Below are 20,921 nucleotides of genomic sequence, written 5' to 3'. Positions count from 1 at the left end.
CAATAGCTATGGTAGTAGAATTAAGAGTGATTTTTCTTCTTTTCCCAGTTTATGAAATAGTTTGCAATGTAGTTATACTACTTTTAAAATTCATACATTTATTTTCATCATAAAATATAACAGCTTAAGGGCACCCAGGTGGCTCAGTTGGTCACATGTCTGCCTTCAGCTCAGGTCATGATCCCAGATCCTGGAATCTGAGCTCTGGGTATGGCTCCTTGTTCAGTGGGGAGTCCGCTTCTCTCTCTCTCCCTGCCCACCCCCCACTTTTGCTTCTCCCACCTCCGCTCATGCTCCCTCTAGCTTCCTTGCTCTCACTTCCTCTCAAATAAGTAAATAAAATCTTTAAAAATATATGATAGTGAGCGCCTGGGTAGCTCAGTGGGTTGGGCCTCTGCTTTCGGCTTGGGTCATGGTCTTGGGGTCCTGGGATCGAGGTCTGCATCAGACTCTCTGCTTGGCAGGGAGCCTGCTTCCCCCTCTCTCTCTGCCTGCCTATCTGCCTACTGTGTCCTCTCTCTGCCTATCAAACAAATAAATAAAATCTTTTAAATATATATATAAATTAAATATAAATAATAAAATAAATATATAAATATATAATAATATATAAATAAATATATTTATAAATATATAAATTTATAAATAAATATATAAAAATAATAATAAATTAAATTAAATATAAATAATATATGATAGCTTATGACAAAAAGAAAGCAGATTTATAAGACTGGAGAAAACAAAGACAAGGAATTAATTTTCGACCCCATTTCATAAGCACAATTATGAATTCTTAGCCTCTCTTGAGAGAAATCTTCTGTTGGCATATATTCAAAGTAAATGTAAGTTTGCAGAAACATATTTATTCATTAACAGATGATCACCATTCCAAAGCACAAAGGTATGGAAATAATACAGAACAATTTGTCCTAAATGTTCTGCTAACAGATGGCTAGAGCAAAGGCCCTTGCTAAAGTTCGGCTGGGAACCATATTTCATTCACATCAGGTGACAGAAATGGGTTCTAATGAGTTCTGAATAAGTCTTTAGTACTTCCACAGCAAAATACTAAGAGGTAGATAAAAGAGGGCCCCACACTGAAGCAGAGAACTTAGCTGGAATAAAGACTTTACAACTTCATTCCGGAATATAAGCAATCTCCTGTCATGGCCCCTCACCTTCAGTGTATTCTCTTTCTCAAGCCTCCTACCAATCATCGCCCTCCTCAGGGATTCAAAGAAAACACATGAAATTAGAAGCTATTTAAAAGGTAACCTGTAGGACGCGCTTTAAAATAATTCAAAGGTGGGTAAATGGGTGGGAGTACAGAGGAAACAAGATTGGCCATGACTGATGAAGCTGGTGAATAATACAGGAAAGTGTCATCATGCTACTTTCTCAACTTTTTTCTTATGCAAGAATTCAACATATAGGACAGTTCTTTAAAATGGCAAGTAACTGGGGTGCCGAGGTGGCTCAGTGGGTTAAGCCTCTGCCTGCTCTGGTCATGATCTCAGGGTCCTGGGATTGAGCCTTGCGTCGGGCTATCTGTTCAGCAGGGAGCCTGCTTCCCCCTCCCTCTGCCTGCTGCTCTGCCTACTTGTGATCTCTCTCTCTCTCTTTGTCCAATAAATAAATAAAATCTTTTAAATAAACGAACAAACAAGCAAATAAATAAAAGGGCAAGTAACATTTTAGGGACACCTGAGTGGCTCAGTCAGTTAAGTGGTGGCCTTAGGCTCAGGTCATGATCCCAGAGTCCTGGGATTGAGTTCCACATCAAGCTCCCTGATCAGTTGGGAGCCTGCTTCTCCCTCTCCCTCTGCTACTACTCCCTCTGCTTGTGCTCTTGCACTCTCTTTGTCAAATAAATAAATAAAAATCTTTTTTAAAAAGTCATGTAACTTTTTAATAGTCATTACTCACCATTTTGTAAGTCTAGATAGTGAGTAAAGGACTGAGAAGAATCACAGTAACAATTACAAGTTAACACTTACAAAGCACTATACATGCACAAAGCACTTTTTTTTTTTTTTTTTTTTTAGAGATTTTGTTTATTTCTTTGAGAGAGAGAGAGAGTGTGAGCACAGGGATGCGGATGGGGTGGGGAGCAGATGGAGATGGAGAGAATCTTAACAGGCTTCACACCCACACAGAGTCCAAAGCAGGGCTCGATCTCACAACCCTGAGATAATGACCTGATCTAAAATCAAGAGTTGGACACTTAAGCAACTGAGTCACCCAGGCACCCCCATGCAAGACACTTTTCTAAGAAATTAAAAAATACACATGCGCACACATACACACACTCATTCATTTAAACCTTAAAACACTCTCTTAGTCTATCCAGCTGCTAACCTCCAGTGAGGTTAAGCAATAAATATAGAGTTGGTAGTTTATTAATAACAGAAATGTATTTGTTACAGTTCTGGAGGCAGAAGTCTGAGCTCAAGGTGCCTGCATTGGTCACGTTGTCATCATGGCCCTCTTTCTGGTACAAAACTGATGCCTTATATGGTGGAAGGGACTAGGGAGTTCTCACCCCCCTTTTTTTTTTTTTTTTTTTTTTTTTTTTTTTAAAGATTTTATTAATTTATTTGACAGAGAGAAAGATCACAAGTAGGTGGAGAGTCAGGCAGAGAGAGAGGAGGAAGCAGGCTCCCGCTGAGCAAAGAGCCCGATGCGGGGCTCGATCCCAGGACACTGAGATCACGACCCGAGCCGAAGGCAGCGGCTTAATCCACTGAGCCACCCAGGCGCCCCCTCACCCCCCTTTTAAAATTTTATTTATTTATTGGACAGACAGTGAGTGAGAGAGGGAGCATAAGCACCAGGGGGATGGGAGAGGGAGAAGCAGGCTCCCCACTGAGCAACAAGCCCGATGTGGGGTGGGATCATGACCTGAGCCAAATGCAGACCCTTACCTGACTGAGACACCCAGGGGCCCCTGGAGCCTGTTTTATAAGGCGCTAACTCCATCCATGAGGACTCTACCTTCAGGGTTTAAGCACCTTCCAAAGGTTCCACTTAATACCATCACACCAGGAATTAGGATTTCAAGAAACATTCAGACCATAGCAAATACTATTTAATTCCACATTTTACAGATGTAGGAACTAAGGAACAGTGAGGTTAAGCAACTTTTGCAAGGTCATATAGTAGAGCCAGGTTCCAGTGTAGGTAGACCGATACAGAGTATGTGCTTTCAATCACTATTACACACATTAAAAAGAGAAGAATAGAGAGACACAATATCAAGTCATTCAAATGCGTAGCAGTTTTGCCAAGAAAAGTATATATATGAAGTCCTTGCCTTCCCCTTTTCAAGTAGCAAGTCTAACTCCAGTTAGAGTTAGAACAGTGGTTCCCAGTCTTGGCTACACATAATCACCTGGAGGCCAAGCTGCACCCCAGACTAATTAAATAAAAAACTATGGGGGTTAGTGCCAGTTGATTTTAAACATTCCCAGATGACTCCAATGAGCAGCCAATGTTGAAAACCACTGTTTTAGGTGAAAGTTGTTTTGTTTTGTTTTTTTAATGTATAGCCAGGTACTAACGGATGATATCCTATCCCTGTTATAATTCTGGTACCTAATGGAGGAAAAACATACCATTTAACAATGCAGGACAAGAACTTAGGCTTCAACAGATTAAGCATTGAATTACATGTCACCCAGCAATTACATTTCTATATACATTAGAGACAAATGAAAACACATGTCCACATAAAAACCTGTACACAAATGTTTAAAGCAGCATTATTGCTAACAACCAAAAAGCAGAAAACACCCAAACGCCCAAATGCCCAAATGTCCATACAATGGATTATCATTCAGCCATAAAAGGGAATGTTACATGCTACAACATGTATGAGACTAGAAAGCATTAATCTAATTAAACTGGATACAAAAGACCTCATACTGTATGTCATTTATTGGAAATGTCCAGAATAGGTAAACCCTATTTAAAAGTAGATTAGTGATTGCCAGAGGATGGGGGAAAGACAGAACAGGACTGCTGACCAACAGATATAGGGTTTGTTTTGGAGGTGATGGAAATGTTCTGGAATCAGTAGTCATGGTTGCAGAGCATTATGAATATACCAAGAGCCACTAAGTTGTATACTGTAATGGCAAACTTTACATTATGTGAATTATGTCTCAATTTCTAAAAATGGAAAAAATGACTTAAGGATGGAGAAAGAATATTTGAAAAGAGAGAACAGTTAAGGAAAAGAAAACAGTATGAGTAAGAATGAAAAGGAAGGTAAAAGGAAAACATTAATTTTGTAGGTTTTCTCATGCCCAACAATTTTCTGCAACAAAATCCCATTTAGTTAAAATAAATGATAGTAGCTATAGAGTACGCACCACTGAAATGTCCCTTCTTCTTGAAAAAGAAAAATGGAGGGCGCCTGGGTGGCTCAGTGGGTTAAAGCCTCTGCCTTCGGCTCAGGTCATGATCCCAGGGTCCTGGGATCGAGCCCTGCATCGGGCTCTCTGCTCAGCAAGGAGACTGCTTCCTCCTCTCTCTCTCTGCCTGTCTCTCTGCCTACTTGTGATCTCTCTCTCTCTGTGAAATAAATAAAATCTTTAAAAAAAAAAAAAAGAAAAAGAACAATGGTGGTTGGAAAACAGGACAGAACAACCATATTAATACACCTGATGTGTGATCCAAAGGGGCACATGCACCCGAATGTTCATAGCAGTAATGTCCACAATAGCCAAACTATGGAAAGAGCCTAGATGACCATCAACAGATGAATGGATAAAGAAGATGTGGTATGTACACACACACACACACACACACACACGCACATACGCACAATGGAATACTATGCAGCCATTAAAAACACATCATCTTGGGACACCAGGGTGGCTCAGTGGGTTAAAGCCTCTGCCTTCAGCTCAGGTCATGATCCCAGGGTCCTGGGATCGAGCCCCACGTTGGGCTCTTTGCTCCACAGGGAACCTGCTTTCTCCCCTCTCTCTGCCTGCCTCTCTGCCTACTTGTGATTTTTCTCTCTGTGACAAATAAATAAAATATTAAAAACAAAAAACAAAAAACAAAACAAAACAAAAAAACACATCATCTTGCCATTTGCAATGATGTAGATTGAAATAGATGCTATTTTGTTAAGCAAAATAAGCCAATCAGCGAAAGACAATTATCATATGATCTATTGATATGAGGAATTTGAGAAACTAGACAGAAGATCATAGGGGAAGGGAGGGAAAAAATGAAACAGTATGAAACTAGAGAGGGAAACAAACTGTAAGAGACTCTTAATCTTAGGAAACAAACTGAGGGTTGCTGGAGGGGAGGTGGGTGGGAGGACGGGGTGGCTGGGTGATGGACATTGGGGAGGGTATGTGCTATGGCGAGTGCTGTGAATTGTGTAAGACTGATGAATCATAGACCTGTACTCCTGAAACAAATAATACATTGTATGTTAGTAAAAGAAAGAAAGAAAAAAAGGAAAGAAAAAAAAATACATGTGATGTACTTTTTTATTAAGATTCAAGTACAGGGGTGCCTGGGTGGCTCAGTGGGTTAAAGCCTCTGCCTTCAACTTGGGTTGTGATCCTAGGGTCCTGGGATCGAGCCCCTCGTTGAGCCCTGTACTCACTGGGGAGCCTGTTTCCTCCTCTCTGTCTGCCTCTCTGCCTACTTGTGATCTCTGTCAAATAAATAAATAAAATCTTAAAAAAAAAAAAAGATTCAAGCATAGTCTGTGTTTGGAATTCTGAAAACATGCCATTCCATATCTTTAAAAATGAAAGAGTCCAATTTTCTTTCTTGCAATGAGAGAAAAAAAATGTTTTTAACTGGCACTTCTGGCTATTATTAATAACTAATGCAAGAGAAACTGAAACCTAAATAAGGGAACATCAAGGTCAGATACACTAACATGTATCTGAAAATGCTGAGCTGTTTTTGGAGACTTAAAATGATCATTATACAGGTTATACACTACTATTTTCTATCAATAAATCTTAATGCCACATTAAAAAATATGTACGGTTTAAAAACTAAATTCCAAAAATGTAAATGCCTACCCAGCTTAAATGAGATGGACTGAAAATATTTTTTAAAAATTTACAGATGATTTTTGTCTTATACAATAATGTATTTTCTAAATTTTCTTTAAAAGGACTTTTTTTTTTTTTTTAAAGATTTTAATTCCAGTTAGCTAACATACAGTGTTATAGTAGTTTCAGGTGTACAACACAGTGATTCAATACCTCACCACGTGCTCATCACAGCAAATGCACTCCTTAATCCCCATTACCTATTTAACCCAACTCCTCACCCCACTCCCGATATGTTATAAACATATATTGGTTGGGACGCCTGGGTGGCGCTGTCAGTTGAGCATCCAGCTCTTGGTTTCAGCTCAGGTCACGATCTCATTGGGGGTGTGATCCAGCCCTGCCTGCAGCTCCAGGCTCCTTGGGAGATCTGCTTGAAAATGCTCTCCCTCTGCCCCTCCTGTCACTCACATGCTGGCTCTCTCTCACAAATAAATCAATTTTGTGGGGAAGAAAAGAATTCAAAGATCAGGACTTTCAAATTTTTAAAGAAATAAATCTTATAAAAAAGAAAACCTGGGTGCCTGGGTGGTTCAGTGGGTTAAAGCCTCTGCCTTTGGCTCAGGTCATGATCCCAGGGTCCTGGGATCGAGCCCCGCATCGGGCTCTCTGCTTGGCAGGGAGCCTGCTTCTCCTCCTCCCCTCTCTCTGCCTGCCTCTCTGCCTACTTGTGATCTCTGTCAAATAAATTTTAAAAAATCTTTAAAAAAAAAAAAAAGAAAAGAAAAGAAAACCCAATCACTGGTTTTATAGATAGGTTTCAGAATACTCTCTAACTTCATTAACAGCAAATCTATGCAATAACTATAAGCCTTTGATAATGAAAAACTCTAAAAGATAAAAAATGTTGCAAGCTCCAAATGACACAAGAAATAGTGCATCCAGGACATGTGGTTATTTCAATTCCCATTCCTATAAAATTAAAGCTTTCTTAACCACTGTTTAGGAAAGTAAAATGCTGATTTTTAAAAAACCAAAACTCTGGAGCCCCTTGGTGGCTCAGTGGGTTAAGCAACTGTCTTTCACCCACTGACTCCTGGCTCAGCAGGGTGCCTGCTTCTCCCTCTCCCTCTGCCTCTGCCTGCTACACCCCTTGCCTGTGCTCTCCTGCTCTCTGTCAAACAAATAAAAAAAACTTTAAAAACAAAACAAAAAAATCCCCAAACTCTCAAGAGATGATGTAATATAGACAAGAAAATTTTAAGTTATTTCTTACTCTAGCTTTTTTCTTTTTCTTTTCTTTATTCATTTATTTTTAAAGATTTTATTTATTCATTTGACAGAGAGAGAGACACAGTGAGAGGGGGAACACAAGCAGGGGAAGTGGGAGAGGGAGGAGCAGGAAGCTCGATCCCGGGATCCTGGGATCATGACCTGAGCTGAAGGCAGATACTTAAGGACTGAGGCACCCAGGTGCCCCAACTCCAGCTTTCTTTCAGAAATCTAGAAGAAAATCACAGATACAGACAAAAATATATTGGTCTCAGGGGCGCCTGGATGGCTCAGAGGGTTAAGCCTCTGCCTTAAGTCCTGGGATTAAGCCCCACATTGGGCTCTCTGCTCAGCGGGGAGCCTGCTTCCCTCCCCTCTCTCTGCCTACTTGTGCTCTCTCTCTGTGTCAAATAAATAAATAAAATCTTAAAAAATATATATATATATATATATATACACACATATCGGTCTCAGTATTATTTATAATATTAAAAAAATGAAGCAATCTAAATATTTTAAAAAATGAAGCAATCTAAATCCCCAATGACAGGGAATTTGACTGAATAATTATGGTACAACTACATGATGCAATGTTATTCAGTCATTCAAAATTATTTTGAGGTTTTATATTCTTTTTTATTTTAATATTTTATTTATTTATTTGACAGAGAGAGAGATCACAAGTAGGCAGAGGCAGGCAGAGAGAGAGGAGGAAGCAAGCTCCCCGCTGAGCAGAGAGCCTGATGCGGGGCTCGATCCCAGGACCCTAAGATCATGACCTGAGCCGAAGGCAGAGGCTTTAACCCACTGAACCACCCAGGCGCCCCAAGATTTTATATTCTTCCATATTTAATTTAATTTAATTTTTTCAAAGGTTTTGTTGTTGTTGTTGTTGTTGTTTTACTTATTTAACACAGAGACAGAGAATATAAGTAGGCAGAGCAGCAGGCAGAGGGAAAAGGAGAAGCACGCTCTCCACTGAGCAGGGAGCCCGATTTGGGGCTTGATCCCAGGACCCTGGGATCATGACCTGAGTCAAAGGCAGCTGCTTAACTGACTGTGCCACCCAGGCACCCCCATATTTAATTTTAATCGTATATATATGTGAATATATATAGTTTGAGATGTCAAATAGTTCTATAACAGTAATAAACAGCAATTCCCCTACCTTCTCTTGTGCCCTGAACCAATTCCTACTTCCAGGAGCCCAGAGGGAAAATTTTCAACAGTATTAGTTGTTCCAGTGTTTAACCTCAAATTCCTAAATCATACACTGATAGTGTTATTTCTTGATATTTTCTTTTTTTTTTTTTTTAAGATTTTATTTATTTGACAGACAAAGATCACAAGTAGGCAGAGAGGCAGGCAGAGAGAGAGAAGGGGAAGCAGGCTCCCCTGGCAGGATCATGACCACAGCCAAAGGCAGAGGCTTTAACCCCTGTGCCACCTAGGAGCCCCTTGATATTTTCCAATTTTGGATATCATTCATGACCTACCTACAATGAAGACATTTAGGTCTTAAACCTCTCCATCTTCTATTTTTCTTATTTATCCTTGTATTATAGACTGGCTGGTTAATTAAATTCTTGGCTGGAAATCAGAAGTCCTGAAGCAGTGAAGAAATCTGTTTAACTGTGGCTATCCCAGTCAAATACAGATGACCATAAAATCCTTCCTTCCAAGAATACTTTTATTAATCCCAGGGAACCAAGGTTCCATGGAGCATGACTTGGAAACTACTAGCCTACAGTAATCTCTGCCTGATTAATCAGTTGTCTGGGAGCAGAGTTTCTGCTCAATTCTTCTCTCAGAGAACAGTCTCTGAAAATAAACCTCAGAGATCATCTAGTCCAAGGGACTAGATGCTAAGGGAATAAAAAGCAGTACTTCTGGCTCTCAGGCTCTTTGCATAATACATCATCTCTTCTGAGGGAGGAGGGTAGTCCTTCCTGGAACAGACCTGATGGTAACGGAGGAAAAGGCAGTTGTTTGCAGAGGCCTGGGACCTCAGAAGGTCCCAGACCAAAACCCAACTGAAGAGGAAAACTAGAAGGTTGTCAGAAGAGAATGTGGTAACATCTAGCTATGGTGACTGCCCCCAAAGAGTTGAGAGTTCCCTTATGCTGATGGATGGTGAGTCAGCAGTCTGGCTAGCCTGAAAGCTTAGCAGAAAGAGATCCTAGTCCCAGAATACACCCCTCTTAATTCATTCCACAAACATTTTTCAAAGATCTGCTATCAGGTAAGGGAACATACTGTGATGTCAAGAAAATCACCCTCCTTTCTTTTTAAATGCGTATTTTATGATACGCTGTAGTCAGAATATGGAAAATAAAGCACTCTTCTCCACTGCCTCTAAATATATAGTTTCCAGCTTTTTTAGTTTTCTAGTTGTTTTGTGTATACAAATCCTGCCTGTCTACAAGACTAAAGTCTTCTTAGCTTAAGACTAAGACTACCCCAACTAATGTCAAGGCTGAATTGGGCTGAAAATGATTGCAGTTACTATTAATTCCCCTGTGACTAAACTTGCTACTTCTAGATTAGGTGAGATAATTTAATAAATTGTGCTGAATGAACATAATATAGTTTTTATGAGTATGTAGTATATAGTACGTAATATAATGTCTGTCTGAGCTCAGACAGACCCCGAGTTCATCCTAGATCTGATACCCAGGCAATTTACTTAGCTTATTCAAGTCTCAGTTTCCTTGTTCATTAGGATAACAGTTCTAGGGGCGTCTGGGTGGTTCAGTGGGTTAAAGCCTCTGCCTTCAGCTCAGGTCATGATCCTGGGGTCCTGGGATCGAGCCCCACATTGTGCTCTCTGCTCAGCAGGGAGCCTGCTTCCTCCTCTCTCTGCCTGCCTCTCTGCCTACTTGTGATCTCTGTCTGTCAAATAAATAAAATCTTAAAAAAAAAAAATAAAAAGGGTAACAGTTCTACTTCCCAATGCTGTTTCAGAAATGAATTAATGTATGTGAAGTGTTTAGCACAGTGCTCATGTTACTTGTGTTCTCTATCTGTGGTATTCGAGAGGCTAATCAAGAAGTTACTAGGTGAACTTAGAATCAGAGCCAAAATACTCTGGATGGTTGGGATGGATATTTTATTCAAGCAGGGTGAGCCTTGCCAGCCATCCCCACCTCACACTTGTATATCATGTCATGCTGTATCTACGTACCTCTTTCTTAAAGACTCTAAATAGATGATATAAAGATGAATAATGGAGAATAAACAGAAAGAATAGAAGAAAGGATTACAGAGAACAAAGTAGAAATTCAGACATGGACCATCACTTATGGGGTAAAAGAACCTAGTTTTTCTTTAGGAATGTATGTTTTGCTCTTAGGTCCCATTTTTAAAAAAGACTTACTGGAGCACCTGGGTGGCTGAGTGGGTTAAAGCCTTTGCCTTCAGCTCAGGTCATGATCTCAGGGTCCTGGGATTGAGCCCTGCATGAGGCTCTCTGCTCAGCAGGGAGCCTGCTTCCTCCTCTCTCTCTGCCTGCCCCTCCACCTACTTGTGATCTCTGTCTGTCAAATAAATAAATAAAATATTAAAAAAAATTTTTTTAAATATTTCCTTATTTATTTGACAGAGAGAGAACATAAGCAGAGGGAGTATGAGTGAGAGAAGCAGACTCCCCGCTGAGCAGGGAGCCCGTCGTGGGGGTTTGATCCCAGGACCCCAGGATCATGACCTGAACAGAAGGCAAATGCTTAACCATCTGAGCCACCCAGGCGCCCCATGTGTGAATATTTTTAATGGTTTTTATTAAAAATGGGATCTAAGGATGCCTGTGTGGCTCAGTTCTGCCTGAGAAGGAAGGAAGGAAGGATGTTCACACACTAAATCCAGGTGCACAGTGTTCTAAAATACTCAAAATACTCCGGGTCACGCCAAAAAGAGCCCCTGCTCTGGTTAGGAAATTTAATTCTTTCTAAAGGCATTCAGATGAGACCTTTATTCATATTAAGGTTAGTTTCCTTCTTTTACTTCCTCTCGTTTCCTTTCTACTTTCTTCTACAGGAACAATTTTAGCCATTCTTATAAAGCTCAAAACTCTGCAAATATAAGAAGTATACCACTGAAACCAAGATTAAACATCTTGGTTTCAAAGAGCACTGAAGCACATGATTCAAGACAGAAAGCATACTGCTGAGAAAATAACACTAAAAATCAGGAACCAAAAAGATCAAGATTACACTTCAGCTTTACAGAAGTACTGTTTATGACTTAATTGCTGAAGTCCAACATCTAGGTTTCAAGTCCTGCTCCACCCTGGAACTTCCACAATTCTACTCTAACTGACCAGAATATAATCCTAGGAAAGTACATCTATATATGATTATAATCAATTGTATCGACACTGTGTAAAAGGCAGGCTATGGAAAACAGAAAAGGGATGCTCTGTAAGAGTTAAGAAAGAGGCTCAAGAATGCAGCATCCATTCTCCAAGTAGGACAGACATACAATCTGGCAGACTTAACTATGGTATCTGCAGAGGAAGACACCAAGTTTGAGGTAGGGACAATTAGCAAGGCTTCACCTTGCCTGTATGAAGTATTTACCCAAGTCATCCAAGTATTCTGGCTCTGACTCCAAGTTCACCTAGAAGCTTTCTGGTTAGCTTCTCAAATACTCTGATTCAAGGAATCAGATGCCAGAGATAGAGAACATTAAGCACTCACGTCCCTGGAAAAGAGTATCTCCCACACTAGGTTAAAAGAGTGGCATTCTTGGGGCACCTGGGTGGCTCAGTAGGTTAAGCTTCTGACTTCACCAAAGATCATGATCTCTGGGTCCCGGGATCAAGCCCGAGATGAGGCTCAGTCCTCAGCAAGGAGTCTGCTAGTCCCTCCACTCTGCCCCTCCCCCTGCTCACGCTCTTGGTCTCTTTCTCCAATAAATAAATAAATAAATAAATAAAATCTTAAAAAAGAAGAAGAGTGACATTCTTATTTATACAAAGGGCAAAACAGCACAGTGGTTAAGTGCCCAATACCTGGAGGCATGTTTTTGAATCCTGACTATTGCTTAATTTATTTCTCTGTGCTTCAGTGTTTTTCATTAAATGAGAATATAATGGCTATCTTGAGCATTATAAGGATTGAGTTAATTCATGCTAAGCATTTAAACCTTGGCTGGTATGTAGTGCTCAGTAAAGCTATCATAATTTTTCATAATTATTAAACATCTCTTGTGATTTTGATTTGAGAATTGAAATCCAAGCATGATCAACCCTAAAAAAATTAGGATGTCAAACTATCAAAGAAGTGTCACAATGTTAGGCCTCAGTAGTCATGTCAGAATATACTATATGTGTATACAGGATGGGTAGGGTGGTTTTAAAAGGTAGAAAGAGTAAACAGGTTTTAAAGGGCTTTGTATATTTTAACCAAGAAGTTTGAACTTTATTTTAGAAGTCTCAAAAGGCCATCTAAAGGTAATTTCAATAGTCAAAGAATTGTTCAAATAAATTTAATTCCAAGTTATGGATCTCACAAAAATCAAGACAGATCGGGGGATTCCAGAAAAAAATACTTATCAGTGATTTAAATATTTTATTAGCAGTACAACCTAAACTGAAATCAAAACCAAAATGTCCGTGCATTTAAATGACTGCAAATGAAACACCACCTCCACCACCAATATTACAAAACGAACAGTACATGCTGTTTCCTGGCTCTACAATCCACTTCCTCCAGTTGCTGGAGGCACTGGATCCATCTGTTTCAAGTCTTCATCCACCACAACAAAGAAAAAGATCAGTTCCTTGTCATCTAGTCCTAGCTCAATCTACAAACCTAGAAACAAGATATAGCACTAGAATCAAAAAGTTCAGCACTCTTGAATGCAAGCAGCATCATGTATTATAAATGCTAGAATATGGGTAACACTGAGTACAAACACAACTAAAAAACAATCTTTCAGAATGTTTTAAGACATGGCACCTAAACTAAGAAGAAAATAAAAGGCAGCTGATTTCACAAAAATGTCAAAGAGCAAACATCCTCTTTTTCCCTTTTGCTACTCTAATCTACTTTCATCTCGTGAAACCAGATAAGTAAGTGCGCTAGAACTGTATCACAACAATGAATGCCAACACTGAGTTAACAGAATTTTGAAGTCCACTGGACCCATCACTTTATTTTAAAAATGAGTCTAGTTTCAAGGAAGTATTTTCCAGAGTGCAGAACGTGAACACAAGATTATTTCAGCTGTTATGTAAGCAACAGTTATGTACTGAAATTACACATTTATTATAATGTGTACTAGAAAAAGGTATACATAAAAACCATGATTTCACAAATGATCACTTTGGAAAAGAGTAGTGTTGAAAACATGTCTATTAAAAACATGAAATAAAATAACACAGGTGATCTTCCAAAAGGCAAAATTTATGATGGTGGTATGGTTCATGAGGAGTGAAATGTCCCATGAACAACAAGGCCTGTTTTTGTTTTGTTTTTTTGCTTCCTTCTTGGTTCAAGGTTGTGTTCTGAATGATTAGAAATGATGTGACCTTTAGTTAAGTGATCCTATTACTATGCTTAAGCTCATTTAGAGTAAAAGAAGCAAACACTAAGATGCATACAGAAATGCTACTATTTTACAGAAAAGAGTACCATACTCTGAAGAACATAATAGCACAATAAGACTTTGCTATCTTGGAACTGGAATAACAGGAATTTTCTAGTACATATTCACATACCACAAGCACTTAAAAAAAAAAAAAAAGCCAACCAAAACAAACAAACAAAAAACCCCAAAAGGCGAAGAATGTGATAAATATCTGAGCTGTAAGCTGTTACATGATCATTATATTTATTTTCACATTTACTGTCAAAGGAGCATGGTAATGTGAGCAGAGATGTTTCTCCTAATATTTCCTAATATTTATATGAATGTGTTCTTTCTCATTACCTCTTGCCAAAGGAATGAATGACAACTGACCATTAGAATACCTTAAACATCAACTGCCTTAAACCAACTGTGGAAGAAACATTAATTTTTTAAAAATCTTACTATGAAATTGTTCAAATTTAGATCTCAATGTATTCTAGGTAATGATGTGCTATGAATTTCAAGTGTGGTTTTCCAAGCTAAGCAAGAACGCTAGAGAATCATTTCTATTTGGTCTTATCTGCCGTATTTTCTACTAGCACATCTGAATGCCAGTCTTAAGGGCATAGAGGCAGAGGGAGTAGTATTCCTCTCAGTTCTTGAAATATCTGCTACTGTGAAGCTACGTTATTTTCACATGATCGAGGGAACGCTGTCAGAAGCTGCCAGTATCCAAACTCCCCCTCGCCAATCGTCTCCCTACTTCCTAAAGATGACTAGCAAAAGGCAAAATAATACTCCCTTTTCGTCTCCTTTTCCCAACTCTGATGTCTTTCGGTTTCCTCTAACCTCATCTACCTTTCCTAACATTGTGGTGCCTAATGATGGAAAAAAAAGGATAAGATGAAACAGCACTTTCTAGTACTTTACTCTCCACCGCCCCCCGCCCCCACGCCGTCTCCCGCAACCAACTGCAGCCCGGAATTGTAAGTCGGTGTTTCACGGATCCTTTGTGCGCCTACAGTAAAGCCACGGCATAAGGATGGACTTTCCTAGAGAGCATGTACTCTCCAATGACACGAACCTCAGACACCTTCAAACACCTAGTTCAGAGTTATCTGATCGCTGTGGTCACATACAGTCAATTAATTCCGATCATAGCAACACGGTAGGGGTGGGGAAGGTTTTGAGGAGGGGTCCAACGAACCATGATCCCGCCACCCTTCCTCTTCTTGGTTGTGAGGAGGAGTTCAACGAACCACACCATCCCGCCACCCTTCCTCCGCCGGCCCCACTCTAGTTTCTCGGCGGCTAGCGTCCTTGCTCTGGGCCCGGCCTGCCCAGTCCGGGCCAGAGCACCGCCACTCCTCCCCTTAAGCCCGACCCCACCAAGTTTTAAACCGTCATGATAATACTCTTTCTTCTTGGGACCTGATCCCAATCTTCAACCAGGCTACCTCTCTCAACCCCACTCCTGAAGGCTCACCAAGCAGTTCCGGCCACTCCTCTCGCTCCCCAGCCGCTCCGACACCCCCCACACAGGACCTGGAGCTGAGTCCTCCCAGCGCCTGCGCGCGCCGGACCCGCGCGCCTGCGCACTTCCCCCGCAGCACGAGCGCGGACACACCCCTGGAGCTGGAGCCAATCACGGTCTGAGGGGTTTAAATCTCCCTGCCACGCAGGCGGAGAGTCTGGGGACTACCCGTTAACCGGAAAATTCGAATGTCTCCCAAAGGTGGGAAGTATTTATGCAACAAACATTTGTCAAGGGCAAGCCGTTTGGTAGATGATCGATGAAGAAAAGAAGGAGAAAAGAATGCCTTCCCTGACCTCCAGGGTCTTTCCGTCTGTCTGGATTGGAAAACGATATGTAAACAAATTATAGTGGGTGGAATACAGTGCGTAGTGTTGGAAAGTCCGAGGCCGAGTTGGCGCACAATGAAAACAGCGCTTTATTCTTCGGGATGTCTGGAAGGGTTCCCAAAGGAAGTGACTTTTCAATCAGGAAGGCTAAGTAGGAGTTCTGCCAGAAGCCTGAATTGGAGAGAAATAATTTTCCAGCCTGTGGGAACGGCGTATGCCATTAAGAACATAGCACCTTCGGTAGATTCCTTGTACTTCATCCTGGTTAGAGGCTTATAGCTCATTGTCTATCTCTGGGTGAAGTGGGGAATAAGCTTTAAATAGTCAGCAATGGGCCAAATCTTGGAAGGGTGGACTAGTGAGCCTGCGCTTTGTGCTATGAACACAGAGAGCTGTTGAAGGGCTTTAAACAGGTCCAGGACCTCTCCCAGGCACCTCTAAGAATACATCACAATTCTGGAAATTTAAATAAATAAATAAATAGTATTTCAAAGGAGAAGAGGGAATGGTTTTGGAAGAGAGAGAAGATATTTCAAATATAAGAGGAAGTATGTGCCTGTAAGTTTTATGTTTAGTAACAGGAAGTTGAGTTCTCTTCTGATGACCTCAGTTTTCTCTGTGAAGTAGGAGATGAAGTCATCTGCTAATAGAAAAGGAGTTGGGAGTTTTAAGGAAGGTGGAAAAGTTTTGTAATTGTTACAGAAAGTGAAACAAGTTGACCCCAGACAAGTAGTAGGACTGTTAAGCAGTGTGAAGGTCCTGTATAAAATTGGTAAAAATGAACTCCTCAGCTTCTACCCTTCTGTGTGACTTTCTCAAGCAGCAATTACTTTGTGTGGGCAGAAGTTGTTGAGTTTATTTATGGATGGGTTACTGCCATGGTATAATGCCATAGTTCTCAATCAAGGACATTTTTGCCTTTGAGGAACATTTGGCAATGTCTGGAGTCATTTTCATTGTCAAGTTGATGGGGATTGGGGTGGGGGATGTAAAGGCATGTAGGTGTAACATAAAGGATGTAATGTAAAGGCATGTAATGGATGTAAATGTGGGGGATACTACAGACATCTAGCGTCCGAGGATGCTTAGCAACATCCTGCAATGCACAGGAGAGCATGAGAATTATCTCCAAAATTGAGCATCTGGGTGTTTCAGTCCATTAAGCATCTAGCTCTTGATTTCGGCTCAGGTCTTGATCTCAGGGTTGTGAGATGGAGCCCCACAGTGGGCTCTGTACTGGGTGTGGAGCCTGCTTGAGATTCTCTCTCTCTCCCTCTGCCCTTCCCCACCTCTATTAAAAAAAAAAAAAAAAAAAGTATGTCCAAAGTATCAATAGTACCAAGGTTAAGAAACCCTGACCTAGAGATGCCTAGGTGGCTCAGTTGGTTGGGTATCCTACTCTTGGTTTCCACTCAGGTCATGATCTCAGGGTGGTGGTGTCAAGTACCAGAGTGGGCTCTGCACTCATCTGGGAGTCTGCTTCTCTCCCTCTCCCTCTGCTGCTCCCCCTCCCCTGCTCTCTGTCTCTCAAATGAATAAATAAGTCTTAAAAGAAAAAAAAAAGAAACCCTGATCTAGGAGTACCTTGATGCTCACCAATGGTTGACCTTGGTCTTCTACAAGCTTTTCCTTGGACTATGGCCCTGAGCTTATAGGGCAAAGTGGTCCTTCCATTGCATCTTTGAAGGAGAGTGGAATGAGCAGTGTACCTCAGACCTTGAGTGTTTCAAGAAATTGTGATGTCACAAATACAGAATTGGAATAGTTCCTCAGTCCTTTAGATGAAAATCTGGACTTATATATATAGATGAAGGGAGGTACTTACTTTGATTTTAGGAATTGAAGATCTTGTTAAACATAGACATTATTAGAACTTCAATAATGTAAGAGGAGTAACACTTCATTATTAATCTTTTTTTTTTAAAGATTTTATTTATTTATTTATTGACAGGCAGAGATCACAAGGAGGCAGAGAGGCAGGCAGAGAGAGAGAGAGGGAAGCAGGCTCCCTGCTGAGCAGAGAACCCGATGCGGGACTCGATCCCAGGACCCTGAGATCATGACCCGAGCCGAAGGCAGCGGCCCAACCCACTGAGCCACCCAGGCACCCCCCATTATTAATCTTTTTTTTAAAAAAGATTTTATTTATTTATTTGACAGACTGAGATCACAAGTAGGCAGAGAGGCAGGCAGAGAAAGGGGGGGAAGCAGGCTCCCCGACGAGCAGAGAGACGAGCAGAGAGCCCAATGCGGGGGCTGGATCCCAGGACCCTGAGATCATGAGGGAGGCAGAGGCTTTAACCCACTGAGCCACCCAGGCACCCCACCATTATTAATCTTAATGTAACTTGGTTTATCTGATTAACTGTAGTCACTAAAAGTAGGATCCTGGGGAATAAGTATGGACTACATTTAATAAATACATTAAGTATTAAAATACTATCATTGGTATTCATGGTTTTTTTGTGCTATGACGGGCATCCATTCATGGATAGGCACTTGACTCGTGTTATGTCATTTAATCCTAGCAAACCCCCCCCCCCCCAGATACCATTATCCTAAATTTAACTGTGCAGAAACTGGGAGTTTCCAAGAAAACTTGTAATTTGCCCAAAGTCATAAATTACTAGTAGTAGCTAAGTCAATATTTGAACTCAGGTCTGTCTGTTCTCAAACTCTTGCACCTTCCATTAAACTTCAGTAAGTTTTACAAGGCAGGAATGGTTGGAAATTCAGCATAAACAATCGCACTGCATAAAGGGAATGGTGGGGATTTAGGAAGAGAGCAGAAGCAACAGGGAGGCCCAGAAAGAGCAAAAAGAATGAAAAAGGAACTAGGGAGGCTGGTTACTGGTGCGTTCAGTGTAGCAAAGTAACTTCTGCAAGCCGGCAGGCCTTTTATCTTTCTTTCTTTTCCCTGTGTCCGTTGTTCACTCTCGTGTGTTCAAATAAAGCTAGATTATTGAGAAAGGCGGACAGCTGAGGGGAAAAAAAAAAAAGGAGCGTGACGGCGGCGGTGTGCGCCTGCGCGCTGGCGGCGGCGGCGGCGGTGCCCGGCGGGGAGGGGGTCCGGAGTGGGCCGCCGGACCCAAAACTGAAGGGGACCTCGGGGAGCCCCCTCCCTGGGACCTTGGTGGCCCGATGGAGTAAGAGGGGTCGGCTGTGAGTGTGAGTATCGCGTGGCCGGGCTGCGTTGAGGCATGCCGGAACGGCGGGGTCCTGGTGGTCTGCTCCTAAGGTTTTGGGCTGCAGGACGCGGCCGGGTTTCTGCTCCTGCAGGCTGCGGCGCAGCGGCATCCCCGTACTCTCCTCTCCCAGAGCCCGCGCGGTTTACAGGCAGGCGGTGCTTCTGGCTTCGGGGTACAGATTCTCGCGGGGGCGTTCCGGCTCGGCTTCTAGACCCAGCAGGAAACGCGCCTGCAAGAACCTTGACCTTTAGGGGCGCCGCTGACCTCTTTCGGCCCCCGATTCCGCAGGGATCTCGTAGACCCAGGTGCTTAAAGGCCTACGGTCACAGGCCAGGGCACCTTTCGACCTCTTGTGACTGACAGGCTCCGTTCTTTGCCTCCTTCCGTCTCCTCTCCCGGTGGGATGCGTCTTAATAATAGCTACTAATTATGGAGCGTTCACTACGTGTCAGTTTAATATTGAGTCCGAATCTCGGTGCATAATTATGGGGGAGGAAATGCTTTGCACCCCACTCCCCGTTGAGTCTGCTCAATTTAATCATCCTTAAGAGTTAGAGTAAACCATTTTATTGGGAAGTTTGAGATTTCCATGCCATTCTAGTTCAGGGAAGTTCTCTTACCTGACATATAGATGCTTTATCCACCACAATGGTTTATATCGAATTTACTCAAGCCGAAATAACTTTTTTTTTATAAAACAGTAAGAGCCCAATACTATTCTAAACCCCATGGGAAATCTTAAAATTTGTCTAAATTCCTGTTCTCCAGTTCGGTTGTGAATGAAACAATGGAAGATAATACTTAGCTTCAGTTAGGATGTATTTAGCACCTACTGCATAAGTGCCAGATACACTCAGGTTTGTCACAAAAATTGATGAGATACTGTAATGGAAAGTGGCTTTTTGAAGCATATTTCAGATTAGGTCATTAAAAGTTTGATGGTAATTTGCTCAAGCTAACCTAGCTAAAGTAAGTGGTGAAATTCACGTATGCCAAGGCTCATCATTTTCCCGTTACACCAAGTTAAGTATCCTAAGCATTTTTGAGAAGCAACTACATTACAGTTTTAGTTTCTAGAGTTAACTCCTGAGTCTAGAAAATGGTAGGCACCTTTAAAGATACTAGAACTTCAGAAGAGAACTTCAGCGTGGCTTGGAAGGTGGTAAGAGGGTGTGATGGAATCTGGTCAAGTTATTTCAGAACCAATTACTTTGATTAAAAGGATGATATTTTAAAAGGAAGAACTGCAAATGGTAATTTTTTATTTTTTATTTTTATTTTTAATTTTATTTATTTATTTTTAAAAATGTTTTATTTATTTGACAGAGAGATCACAAGCAGGCAGAGAGGCAGGCAGAGAGAGAGAGAGAGAGGGAAGCAGGCTCCCTGCTGAGCAGAGAGCCCAATGTGGGGCCCGATCCCAGGATCCTGGGATCATGACCTGAGCCCAAGGCAGATGCTTGAATCCACTGAGCCACCCAGGCGCCCCTGCAAATGGTAATTTTTTAATCTGGGTTGGAGCACAGCACATGTAATGTACTATAGAAGAGGCTTCTGTACAAAGAAAGCAAGGAATAATGGTAGATGCTAGCTGATTTCGTTCTGGGACCAGGAATGGCTCTGTGAGAAATATGCATATTGTGTAATATGTAATTTGAATATTTTAGTGGGAAGTTTAGGATTGATAACGTGTATCCATTGAATAAGAACATGTAGGCAGACAAGTTGCATAGGAATACTCCAATTGTACATTAACCATGCTAAATCTCTAATTGAAACTTTACAGTCAGTGGGTTTTTCTTTCCTCTTAGAATCTTATCTGAAAGAGACTATGGAGAAATGAGAGTTCCTAGGTGTTGATCAGTGGAGGACTGGTTAAATCAATTTTGCATTTGTTAGAACGAACCAGTCCTATGTGTGTGCTAATACTGAGTAATAACCAGGATATATCAAGTGAAAAAAAAAAAAGTGCAAAAGAGGTTTTATATTCCGC

General features: G+C 41.3%; 2 protein-coding genes across 4 annotated transcripts in view; one reads left to right on the top strand and one right to left on the bottom strand.

Moving 5' to 3' along the window:
• SNAP23 (synaptosome associated protein 23) overlaps positions 1-17,420 on the bottom strand; it is a 42,144-nt gene extending 24,724 nt beyond the window's left edge. The window contains exon 1 of one of the 3 annotated variants that reach the window (XM_059181291.1): positions 17,337-17,420. The gene's annotated coding sequence lies outside the window, so the exon portion shown is untranslated. Of the gene's footprint in view, positions 1-15,363; positions 15,517-17,324 lie in introns of those variants that run through there. The other 2 variants (XM_059181292.1, XM_059181289.1) reach the window with 2 other exon arrangements.
• A 1,330-nt stretch (positions 17,421-18,750) lies between these two features.
• ZNF106 (zinc finger protein 106) overlaps positions 18,751-20,921 on the top strand; it is a 70,773-nt gene continuing 68,602 nt past the window's right edge. Inside the window, exon 1 of the mRNA XM_059181271.1 lies at positions 18,751-18,908. The gene's annotated coding sequence lies outside the window, so the exon portion shown is untranslated. The remainder of the gene's footprint in view (positions 18,909-20,921) is intronic.

Source organism: Mustela lutreola, chromosome 7 (genome assembly GCF_030435805.1).
Source record: "Mustela lutreola isolate mMusLut2 chromosome 7, mMusLut2.pri, whole genome shotgun sequence".
Lineage (NCBI taxonomy): Eukaryota > Metazoa > Chordata > Mammalia > Carnivora > Mustelidae > Mustela > Mustela lutreola.
The sequence above is the reverse complement of the archived record's forward strand: the minus strand, read 5'-3'. Positions and strand labels throughout refer to the sequence as shown.